Genomic DNA, 13000 nt, shown 5'->3' with positions numbered 1-13000 from the left:
CACACATCCACCAGAGCAACAAAAGTCACACAATATCAAAAGGTTTCATGTCTGCTCTGATAACTTATAGGCTTAAAATTTGTCTTAAAAGTGGGTTCTATGGGAGCCAGTGCTCTAACATAGTCTAAGCCTAGAAGTGCAGAGATTACATCCCATATGGGCACCGGTTCATGTCCTGGCTGCTCCACTTCCCCATTAGAAGATGGCCCATTACTCAGGCCACTGCGCCTAGAAAAAGCTCCTGATTCTTGGCTTCAGACCCCTTGCAACCATTTGGGGAGTGAATCAGCAGATGGAAGGTATCTCTCTCTCTCTCGCCTTCATTCTGTAATTCTGCCTTTCAAATAAAAATAACAATCTTTTTTTTTAAATGGGGGTACCATGGATACACTTTGAGCAATTATTTTCATGCAAAAGATCTCACTTCCCACAAGATGGAGACCAAGATCTCCTGTCTCAAACATCCTTTAGAAAGTCTGTGCAGGGAAATGGGGAATTCCAATCTTCATCCTCAGAGTGTCCTGGGATTACACTTCAATTTCTGTTATTACATCACCAAGAAGATGTCCAATATAGAGATTCCTGCCATTTGATTTTACAGAAACATTGTAATGCTTTTTTACAGCAGACAGAAGGCTTTGGGATAAGTCGGAACCCAGAGATCTCATGGAAGAGCCGAGAAGGCAGAGGCTTGAGAAGGGGGTCTATGTGGACAGTGGGCACAGGACGACCAGCACCTTGCTGACTCCTTCTCATGCTCATAACGGTTGTTCAGAACCAGAGGCCACTTTTTCTTTTACTTTTTTTTTTTAGAAAAGAGAGTTTCAGAAAACTGAATAAAGTCCATTTCCTAAACACAAAGCTTTGTTTCTACCCAACGTGAAGAACAGTGCCTTGCTCATCAGGCACAATCCTGTCAGTAAAATGTCAGGTGCAGAAGGCAATGGGAAACTTGGTCCAAAGAGAAAACCAAGATCTGACCTCTGTTTGCATTATTTTGAAATGCGTCACTCACCGCATACTTGTATTCCTTGTGGTGTAGGTGAGTAGACAACTGGGCAGGGAATTGGAATTCACACTTGAACTAAGTGAGGGGTTCCCTGATCTGTTTCTCTTCTCAGGCAATTCCCCTTTCGTAGAGACTGAGGGATGTAGAAAAAGTTTATCTGCATAAACCATTTTATGTCAATAATTGCTAACTTTTTTATCCATCCTTTCCAATATCATATATTGCAGGGTTGGAAATTTAAAATTGATGCATATTTTTGAAATGGATCAAAATAATCTTGGAGCACATATGGGGCTCTTGATTGAGCAATACGCACACACTAATTTAACACTTTAATCCTGTGTGAATGTAGTCATTCAAACCATCTCTTCCAATCCTTTTCTTTTGTAACCATAAATTTGGGGGCAGACATTATGGCTCAACAGACTAATCCTCTTCTTGCAAGAGCAGGTATCAGGGCCAATTCATGCCCTGGTTGCTCCGCTTCCCATCCAGCTCCCTGCTCACTTGTGGCCTAGCAGAGAAGCAGAAGATTCCACAGAGCCTCGATACATATCCCTATGTGGGAGACTTAGAGGAAGCTCCTGGCTTAGGATTGGCTCAGTTCCAACCATTCTGGCCGTATGGGGAGTGAACAAGTGGATAGGAGGTCTTGTTCTCTCTCACTCCATCTCTCTGTAAAATCTGCATTTCCAATAAAAATAAATTCTTTGAAAAAGAACAGTTAATTATACTTCATAGTCTTTTATCTGCAAATAGTATAATCACTTCTGAATACCCTATGTGTTTTCAGTGTATATGTGTGTGTGTGTGTGTGTGTATTTAAGTATAATTCATGACTAATTTTAGAAAAGTCAGCTTGATTTGGGCAAAGAATCACCTTCAGTGATTCTCCGCGTGTCGGGACTAGTTTCATGGACTGCCAATAGCCAATGTTATTTACAAATATCCAAAGGAGAGTGTATAATATATACATTGTAATGTATTACACATTGTAATGTACCCATACAAAGAAAAGCCAGATTCCACAAAACCACTGCATATCAAAATGGAAAAAGGAGAAGAGGAAACATTTTTATAAAAGGAAAGAAGAGTCAGCATTCAGGTGCATGAAATTAAGTCATGACTTATGAGGGCAGTATCTCTTATCAGAGTGCCAAGAGTTCAAGTCCTAGCTACCTGCTGATGTACCTAACCTGACACAGACATGTTTGTTAAACCTATTTGAGACATGAATCTGAAGATGGAAGCCCAGTCTCCCTCTCTCTCTCTCTCTCTCTCTCTCTCTCTCTCTCTCTCTCTGTCTCCCCTGCCATTCTGCCTCTGATTGTCCCTTTTCCATTATGACTCTTTCAAATAAATTTTTAAAAAAACTTTTAAAAAGAAGATGGAGGAAAAAGTGAAAAGGAAAAGCAAAGAGGGAAAGGGAAGCGAAGGTAAGGGGAGGGAAGGGAGAGGGAGAAAAAAAGGAAAAGAGAGGAGAGGGGAAGAGAGGAGAGCAGTTGAGAGGAAAGGAGAAGAGAGGAGTGGAGTGGAGAGGAGTGGAGAGAAGAAGAAATGGAAAAGGCAAAGTAAGACATTGATGAATTTGGTTCTCTTTTGTGCTAGTCGGAGAGCTACTGTCCAGCTACATGGACACCGGTTGTCATCCTCACATCCTTCTTACCTGATCATTTAAAAGGAAATCTGAGCAGTACCTGCAGTACTTATCACAGTCCTCTGGCTTGTAGACTGGTGCTGTTCTTCCACATTATGCCAACCACCACTCTTGGAGACTTTGTAGCTTCGCCCACAGTGATCATCTGAACGTGCTTACTCGCCCTGAGCCCCAGCCTCTTCTCACTTGCCCTCAGGAGAGCTTCCAGTTGAGGTCAGCACGTCCTGGAGAGATTAGACTTGCACTTGCACATATTCAGTCCCAGAAAGCCTCTCTGGTGTCCTTGTGTTTCAGGGACCAATTCTATTTGTGACTCTTACCCTCAGAAGAAACATCCTCTCTTTTGGCTCCCTTTCAATGCCTGCAACCATTTCTAGCCACTATGCAGATGCAAGTACATGTCCTCGTCCCCAGGTAATTATTTCTTCTAAAAATAGGATAATCATTAACAGCTTTCCAACCTAATTACAGCTTCATTCCTGGGCAATGCATTACTGTGGACATATACTCAAATTCAAAGTGATTTCTAAAGTATATTCATGTCACAGTTCCCATCTCAATCCCAGCCTTTTCTTCTCACATTCTTTAATGTGACAAGTGACATTTTTCCATCCACATTTATTTCAAGTACATTAGGTATTCTAGGGAGATAGACACTGAGTCAAACATAAGCTTGTGTCTCCTTCCCTGCTTCAAGACCACCCATTGGATAGTCCTAACCTTATTTCTTAATCTCTAAACTTGATACTGTCCTGGGTAGTTAATTACAGGGTAAGCAAAGAACATCTAATAAGTCAAGAATGGGTTTTACTTTAAACTCCATTGTATATCTGCATTTGGGAGGTTTTTGAATAAAAAAATAGAAAGGCTACTTTGCATAGCCTTTCAATGCCTATCTCTGCTGTTCCTTGGCATTCTGCTGAATATGCACCTCAGAAAGAATTCAAGGCTTTCTTGGCATGATTTTGATGAATAGGAATCCATGAGGCTTAATAAGAAGCGCCAGAATAGATAGGTACCTGGGGGAAAGCAGGTCTGTGTTGATGAATGTTTTCCCACAGGACTTGGGGCACTGCTGAGATGCAGCTTTTCCAGCAAGTGGTAACATGGAGAGAGAATTCAAGGTAGTACATGCAATGCATTTTCTTGGCAGCCACGGATATGCAGAAAGATTCAGATAAGTAGCTGCTTTACAAAGTGCCAGAGGGACAAACAGCAGAGACAAGATGCTCCCAGAACACACTGCCTAGAACAGAGAGGAGAAGTCACCGTATGCAGTCAACCGGCAGCCATGGTAAGCTGGATCAGCTCATTCAGGATTGTTCCAACCACCATCAGCATCTGGACTTTCACTGCTTCTGTTTATTCCTTAACAGAAGAAAAAACTTGCAGAAAACTAGGAGTTTCTGATTTTCACGTTTAAAGGAAACAGAAGCTATAAGCTATTACAGCAGATACTTAATAAGAGGTATTGAGAACATGTGTGGGAAATAACACCCTAAGCTACACTGTGCCAGTGGAGTTGTTGGAGCAGGAATTTTGTCATTCCCTGCAGCTGACACTAGGGAACTTCAAGGAATCCATGCAGAAAAGAATTTTTAAAAAGATAAATTGATTCTGATATAAAAAAGTTTGAAATCCATGGGCCATATTTTTGTAATATGCATTTCCATGGAATTTTGAATACATTTTTTGAAGATAGAAATTCATGAAACTGTCTTTGGAAGGAATGACTAAGTTATTCTCTTTGTTGATGCTACTTTGTTAATTTCTTTGTCTTCCATCTTCTAAGATTGGAAACTTTATCAGCGAATTTGTGTTTGACTTGGATATGTTATGTGTTAAGAGCTTCGTTTTCAATCTGATTCTTCAACATGTGGGGGTTTGTAGGACCTGGAAAGGCTACCTAGTCAAGCCTTAGACATAGTAAATGACTCTGCTGATTTCATATGAATCCCAATCAAGCCAGTGCTCACACTCCCCAACCCACTCCACTGACAAGCTCCCACATTGAAGACCAATACTCACCTGCCCTCTTTATCCCACAACCCCATGCCCCCAGAGCCCTCTGAAATGATCAAAAGTCCATCACTTCAAGATCATATGTAGACAGTCAGGAGTCAGCCACATGCAAGCCAACAAGATGAACTGTAGAAGTCAAGATGGACAGCATAGCCATTTCTTTCCCTAGAAACCAGGGAAAACCACTTGCTCACATTTTCTCAGCACTCATTCTGCCTCCTGACCAAGCCTGATAGTCCTCCATGGGGTCCTCCATGTACCCAAGGCCAGTCTTCTTAGAAATAGCAGGAAGCAGGCTGTCTTTTTAATGGTTGCCTTCCCCCCACCCCATCTGTTTGCCTCACCACACACAAAAAATGAAAAAAGCTGCGTTTCGCCATCAGTTATGACAAGCTCCCTGTCAGTTTTTATTTGCCGTACTGGCAGTGGGAATAAGGAGGCTTTCTGTTGGTTGCACTCTTCCCCACCTTTCTGAATACATAAGAAATATTTCTGGCCAAACTCCTTTATCCAAACTCCTGACTGCCGCCAAACCCAAACAGCTTCATTGTAGAATTTCCTCAAAAATAAAACGCCAGTGATTCAGATTATCTTCATCGTAATCTGAGATCCTAGAAAAGGGAGAAAAAACAATGCATGATCACAGGATAGACGGACATACATAGGAAAAAAATGCTACTTGGCAAGCCAGAGTGTTTTCGGGGCAATCCTGAAAGGCAGACACTGTAACGGAACCTGTAGCTACATCAACCTCAGGGGAAAAATCTTTCACAAATGCCTTGCATTATCCATGAGGAACAAAGAATGCCTGCCTGCAGGAGCTGCTTCTCCTCATCCACTAACTCCATCCAAACAGTGTCTCTGTACCTAATGTGAAGGTTTCCCAGTTGCCATGGAAACCAGAGGTTTGGCAGGTGCATGTACATGGATGGTAAATTTTAATCACTTTCACTGAAGTAAAATATACTGAGAAAGCTGTTTTGCCTAAAGGAGAGTGCTATGCTACACGATAAACATTACCACACTGGGTTGAATTAGCACTTTAGGAACTTGTGTGTATTTTCTCATCTGTTGCTTTCATTTCTGCGGAGTGTTCGGATCAGCCAGGCATTTTGGATCCTGTAACTGCAATTAGAAGTGAATATAGGGACCAGCACTGTGGCCAAGAGGGCAAACTGCTGCCTGTGGTGCTGGCATCCCACATATGTGTGGATTCAAGTCCCAGCTGCTTCGGTGCCAACGCATCTCCCTGCTGTTGCTCTTAGAAAGCAGTGGAGGATGTCTCAAGGCCTTGGCCCCTGAATCCTTATGGGAGATCCAAAAAAAGCTCCTGACTCCAAGCTTTGGACTAGTCCACCTCCAGCAGTTGGGGCCAATTGGGGAGTGAATCAGTAGGGAGGGGATGTTGGGAGAGGACATTCTCTTTCTCTTGCTGTCTCTCTGTCTGCAACTCTACCTTTTCAAATAACCAAATCAATCTTTAAAGAAGGGAAGGTAGTCTCCCTTGCCTAAGAATTCACACTTCCTCATATCCTTGCTGAGCAATGTTCGGTCACTTTTGTTATGGAAAATGTGCTTGTAAGCTTAGGATAGAACAGAGTTTTCAGGTAAGGATTAGAGTATATTAGAGTATATTTCAGGAAAACCAGATCTTAAGAAATCCTAGGAGGCAGACTGCAGGGGACTGAATGAACTGCTTCTCCTCAAAATTCATAGATTGACACCCCTTAATCTCCAGTCTGACACTGTGTGGGGTTAGGATCTTGAAGGAAGTCATCAAGGTTAAATGATGCCCTGAGGATTGGACTCCAAGCCAATACGACTGTTATCCTTATTAAACAAGGTAGAAATATCAGGATTACACGCACAGGAAGACAAGGTCATGTGAGGACAGGAGGAGAGGGTGATAATTCGCATATCAAGGCTCCAGCCTCTGAATTTTTGGACTTCAAGATCCACACCTCTGAAAAATAGGTCTTTTGTTCAGTTCACCTAGTCTCTGGTGTTTTGCTCACAAATACTAACACAGAGGTTATTGGGAAAATAACACAGAGGGTATTGGAGCACTGGGAAAAGGAATCTTGTGACAATGATAGCTTTATCAAATTTAGTCATCAAAGAGTCTGCCAAAGCAGGATTTGGTGAGAACTCAGTGAGTCAAGAGCTCAAGAGACTGGAGAAAGCTGTGAGAGGCAAATGGGTTACTAAGATGCTCTGGAATGGGCCTTCAAAGCTAACATGAGGCTTTTCCAGTCAACTGTGTGCGCAGTAAAGAACCAGCGGAAATGGAGAAGAGTGGCAGGATTACACAATAATAATGTAATCTTAAAGATGTGAAAAAGAGGGCCCGGCGGTGTGGCCTAGCGGCTAAAGTCCTCGCCTTGAACACCCCGGGATCCCATATGGGCGCTGGTTCTAATCCCGGCAGCTCCACTTCCCATCCAGCTCCCTGCTTGTGGCCTGGGAAAGCAGTCAAGGATGGCCCAAAGCTTTGGGACCCTGCACCCACGTGGGAGACCCAGAAAAGGTTCCTGGTTCCCGGCTTTGGATCGGCGCGCATCGGCCCGTTGCGGCTCACTTGGGGAGTGAATCATCGGATGGAAGATCTTCCTCTCTGTCTCTCCTCCTCTGTGTATATCTGGCTGTAATAAAAATGAATAAATCTTTAAAAAAAAAAAGATGTGAAAAAGAGACAATAGGCAGCCAGGTGGAATGCAGTGGGAAGAGAAGGAGGCTGGAAATATACACTAAGCTGTTAGACGGGTGAAGGGATAGATTACCCAGGAAGAACGGTGGGGGGGGGGAAGGCCAAGAGACATCTGATCCTACTCTGAACTCAGACACAGTTTTCAACGAAAGTCATGTGCTACTATTTCTTCCTCTGAATGCAGGTTCACTCTGTCTTACGGTTATTCTGGAGATTGCAGCCTTTTTTGTGTGTTGAGTATCATGATATTTAGAGTCTCCTAATTTATGATTTTTAATATTTCTGAACCTAAAGATTAAGTTTTTAAATTAATTCTTAAATATTCCAATCTTTTCTGTCTTGGAATATTGCAAAGTCCATGTTCTGCCTCTTCCTCCCTTTCAGAATTCAAATTAAGGATGCAACAGTCCTCTCGAGGATTTAATTTCTCTAAATCTCTTTTTAAAGATTTCCTGGGTGCCTGGTGTGCAATGGCTGCAAACAACATCCTCCTTGGTAGTGCATGCAACCTGTTCCTTGTATGGATTGCCCTAAGGGACCTTGGAGACAGTCCTTTAAAGTGGCCATTCCTGCCTCTGACCTCATGCTGTTCTTCATCTAGGCTGCACACAGGTATGCGGGGTGCTTTTGGAAAGCCAAAGGCACAATAGCCAGGGTTCACATTGGCCAAGTCATCATGTCCATCTGCACCAAGCTGCAGATCAAGGAACATGTGGTTGAGACCCTATGCAGGGCCAACTTCAAGTTCCCAGGTCTCCAGAAGATCCATGTCTCCAAGAAGTGGGGCTTGACTAAGTTCAATGCGGATGAATTTGAAGATACAGAGGCTGAGAAGCGGCTCATCCCTAATTGCTCTGGGGTCAAATGCATCCCCAACCATCGTTCCTTAGACAAGTGGTGAGCCCTCCACTCATGAGGCCTCTGCTGTTCTGCACTCTTTCCTCTGACCAAAATAAACCTTGACTGTTGTCGAAAAAAAGGTACTTATTTGTTTTAAAGGTGGAACAAAATAGGGCAGGAAGGGGAGAAATCGTCCATCATCAGGTTCACTTCCTAAATGGCCCAGCAGTCAGAATGGGGCCAGGCTGAAGCCAGGATCCATGAACTATATTTACAACTCACACCTAAGCTCTCACACTCAACTATATCTTCAGGTAGCTAGGTTGGAACACGAACATCAAGGGTTTCAACTGACACCCTGATATGGAATGAAAACAACCTGAATTGTGGCTTAACCACCTGTGTCCCCATGCCTGTCCCTTTTAGAGCTTCAACATATTATTTTCTGCTTTTTCTCTGCTCCCCAGCCTTAAAAATTACTTCAAAACTGTTTCAAGGTCTCTAGGTCTCTCTTTAACAATGCTAATCTCCTACTCAATTCTTCCATTGAGTTTTGACTATATATTTAATTCATAGCCATATTTAGTTATTTACTAAATCTATATAATTTAGTCTCTTATTTCGTATTCATATTTTGGCCCACTCCTTTGTCTTTAAATATACTCAATATATACATTTCTACTATATATTTATTAAGCTTACTATCTGAAATATTTTTTCTGAGCTTTGTTCCTACTTCTCTGTGTATGTTTATATTCTCCAGACTTTATTTTTAATAATGAGAAAGCTAACAATGAATCTGTCACAATGCCACATATATGCCTGAGTAACACAATTTATAATCATTTTTGAAGTTGAATTTATGGGTTGAGAAACAAAATAAATGGGTTGATAGGAAATAAAAGTATTTGAATGACCACTAATTTTTCAGTTGCTCTATTAGATAGACAATTCTAGTTAATTTCTTAAAAAAAATATGTTTAGAAGGATACAGGAATGAGTTTTGGACCCATGAATGTCAATTACATATTTTTCACTACAAAATTCGGTGAGAGATTTACCCACATTTTTGGTAACAAACAGGATACAATCAGTAGTTGATCCTAGGAAAGCTTGTAAGACAGGCTATGGAAGTCCTTCAGAGGGAGTTTATGTGGGTCTGAACAAGATTTTAAAACATATACTTTCCACATGTTCTCAGTTGATACTGATTGTGAGTCTGGAAGTCATATTTTGAAAACTACTGCTAGGATATAACACACACAAACACACACACATTTGCATATATTATATAAAGCATTTCCAATGCAGAGAGTTTTCTTAAGAGTCCTTTTTAAAAAGATTTACTTATCTATTTATTTGAAAGAAAGAGAGAGAGACTTTCCATCTTTGTGTTCACTCTCTAGGCCAGCATGTTCCTAGCAGCGAGGAATTCCATCTGGGTCTTCCAAGGGGATGCCCAGGGCCCCAAATCCTCCCTTTCCTTCCAGGTGCATCAGCAGGCAGGTGAATCAGAAGCAGAGCAGCCAGCCTCCGCTCCCCCAGCATCTCAGCACCACACTGGCTCCTGCTCTAAAAGGTCTGATCTCTCATTTAGTCAGGATTTCCACCCACATTGTCTTTCTCTGTAACCCAACACTGCTACTGCATAATCATCCCAGGATTCAGTGTTTCCCCCTTCTCTTTAGAATTATCTGGGCACTGATTTCTGCATCCACAGCATCTGTACCCAAATCTTGTTCTTCATGGTATTGTTCTTAGCCAGACGCCCAGGCTGCTTGAGGACAGAGAATGCCTCATTATCGACCCCCAGCCATCTATAACACTTAGCAAAATGACTGGCAGAGAATGTTGCCCGCTGTTTTCCCTGGGATTGGCCAATAAGCTTGCTGCTTGGAAGACTTGGAAATATCCAACCCAACAGGCAAGGGAAACGTTAACTCAGAGAACATCGGAATAAAATTCTGCTTTGTACGATTTGCCTTTTCCCTCTTGACAGAAACCCTTATTAAAATAACATTAGCTAAAATATTTCTATGCCAAAAGTAATTATGATCATATTTCTCTGCGTTTATACATTTCATTTTACTGCACAAGTTCAGAATACTCAGAACAGCAGCTCAGGACGGAAGAAGAGCACTTAAGTGGGCTTGAATGTCTCCTTCCCGTCCCAGGGCACCCAGCCGGGCCCCAAACTCATCCCTAAACCCATTAGGATAGCTGATGTCTGAAGCAAAACTTCTGTATTTGAGATTCTCACTGATTTTACCTGGGCATGGATTGGAAAAAAAAAACCACTATTAGTTCCCCTCAGTTGCTTCAAGGCTGCTGTCCCTCACTGGATCTTTAACAGGTGATTAACATCATAATGGACTCCTGTGGTTTTTTAGGCTGTTTCAAGTAATTAGGGTACTGAATAGAAAGTAAAGCAGGAGGGGAAGAAAGGAAAAGGGAAGGGGGATTGAGTTTCAGGACTTCTGCCTAGCTTCCTTGAAGTGGAAAGTTTTGCCAGCTGAGACTATTGTCAGGAGTGATCTGGTGTTACTCCTTAAGGGCACTGCACTGTAGAGCTCTCCTCCGCCAGGTCTCCTGTCTTGGTTTTTAGATCTGGGGATGATACAATGATGCAAACAGCTGTATACATATATATCTGTCTTCTCTGACTGGTGTAGTTAAGACTTTATTTGGGGTTTGTCTCTCAGAGCCTGACACAGAGTTCCAAAATCCTTGGAATTTCTAGGTTAAGAGGAGAATCCATGTTAAAGACTAAATATGGTTAGAGTGTTAGAACTTTGGGGCAGCATCACTTACAAGGAACGAGTGAGTCTGGAAGCCGATTTCAATTACATGGTTCACTCTCCAATCAACCGAACCTTTGTAAGCACCCGGACAAAGTCTCTGCACACGAAAACCCACTGTGCACTGCTTGCCAGAACATAGCTATGCTGAGGGGATGGCACACCAGAATCCCACAAGAAGAGCTCTAATCTCACCCTGTATATCCTTCACAGTAAATCTGTCACAGTAAGAATACAACTGGTGGCAAGTTCTGTGAACCAATCTAGCAAGTTATCACACCTGGTTGCATCAGTCCCTGGGTTTCTGTGCAGTGATTTGGAAATGTGCATGGCCCAGGAGCTTGTGGCTGGCATCTTGGGTGAGGAAAAACTTAAGGAAGACAGAGTCCTTCACTCATTGGGTGTGGTGTCAGAATGAAGAGGAGTGTTCTCCAAAGCCAGTTCTTTGAGATTTCTCTGCTTTTTGAGAATGACAACATTCTCATCAAACTAGCAAAGATTTTTCAGAATCTGCTAGATGGATTCTTTACCAAAATTTGCTAGATCACATGCGGAAAAAAATGGATTCCAGAGATTCAGCAAAGAATTGCTGAGTCTCAATGAGGGATGGAGACCCAAATTGGGAAATCGGTGTCTTTAAAAAGCATGAGTTTGGATTCTTTTTAACTAAGTTATATTTATTTATTATTTATTTGAAAATCGGAGTGGCAGAAAACCAGGAACAGACAGAAAGATCTCCTGTCTACTGATGTGCTTCAGTGGCTGCAATGGTCAGGGTTTTGCCAGTCCAAAGTCAGGAGCTTGGAATTCCATCTGGGTCTCTCACATGGGTGGCAGGGTTCCAAGCACTAGGACCATCATCTGCTTCTTTTCCAGGCACATTAGCAGGGAGCTGCATTGAAATGGAAATAGACACGACTCACTGGAATTAGACCTGGAACTCACTGGGATGCAGGCCTCAAGATGACAGCTTGATATGCTGTGCCGTGATGCACATCTCTAGAATGGACTCTTACATATGCACTAGCATTCCATAAACCTCACTGTGTGCCTCACAGCTCCAGGAAGGCTCAAGAGCAGTCTTCCTGGGATGCTGTCACAGCATTTTTTTCAGTTCTTTTTTTATCTGGATCTTATTTTTATAGGCAGAAAGGCAAGTTCTTTCCATTTGCCCAAATTAACAAAAAAAAAATCTGATTATAGAATCTTTGCCATGAATAGTTGCCTGTATTTGGTGAAATGTGAGGCTCTGTTCAAATCTATTAAGGGTGTTTCTGATCATTAGGCCCCTTCTATGTGATCCTAGGCTTAGGCTTGGCTTGAGTACCAAACAGATGATGATTTAGGATGCAACCTGCAAGTATATATAAACATATAAAAATTATATAACATATAATGTTATTATATTCTTATGAATTATATATATGTTTATATATTTATTTTATAATATATAAATATATATCTCCAGAACCTTAAATCAGGTATAATGGTTAAGATGTAGTTAGATCCCACATCACCAAGGTGTCTGATTCACAGACGTGCATCCTGCTAATGCAAACCCCAGAAGGCAGCACTGACGGCTCAGACAGCCGACACCCTGCCACTGACACGGTAGACCTGGATTGATTTTTCTAGCCCAGCTCAGTCAGTTCCTGGCTATTGCATGCACTTAGAGAGCTGCCAATACACCAGAGATTTTTATCTGCTTTTTTTTTTTTTGCCTGTCTGCCCCTTAATAAGCGAAACTTAAGTCACAAGATAGAATATACACTTATCTGCATAGCTACAGCTTGCAATGGTGATCTTTTGAGAAGGTCAGATGCTGAGAGGTGGTAGTGGTCAGTTATGAAACTGTGCTAAAATTGTGAAAGTTGGTAGAGCAAGAGAGAGAGAAATCTTAATCTGAAAGCAGTAAACAAGAATTATCGGGAAAGGGATAGACTTAGTTTCGTGCTCCCGGAGTGTAA

General features: G+C 42.0%; 1 pseudogene; it reads left to right on the top strand.

The window, feature by feature from the left end:
• The first annotated feature begins 7793 nt into the window (after positions 1-7793).
• Positions 7794-7947, top strand: LOC118760068 (small nucleolar RNA SNORA70; annotated as a pseudogene).
• Positions 7948-13000: the final 5053 nt, after the last annotated feature.

This window comes from Ochotona princeps, chromosome 11 (genome assembly GCF_030435755.1).
Source record: "Ochotona princeps isolate mOchPri1 chromosome 11, mOchPri1.hap1, whole genome shotgun sequence".
Classification (NCBI taxonomy): domain Eukaryota; kingdom Metazoa; phylum Chordata; class Mammalia; order Lagomorpha; family Ochotonidae; genus Ochotona; species Ochotona princeps.
This window is presented reverse-complemented; position numbering and strand designations above follow the sequence as displayed.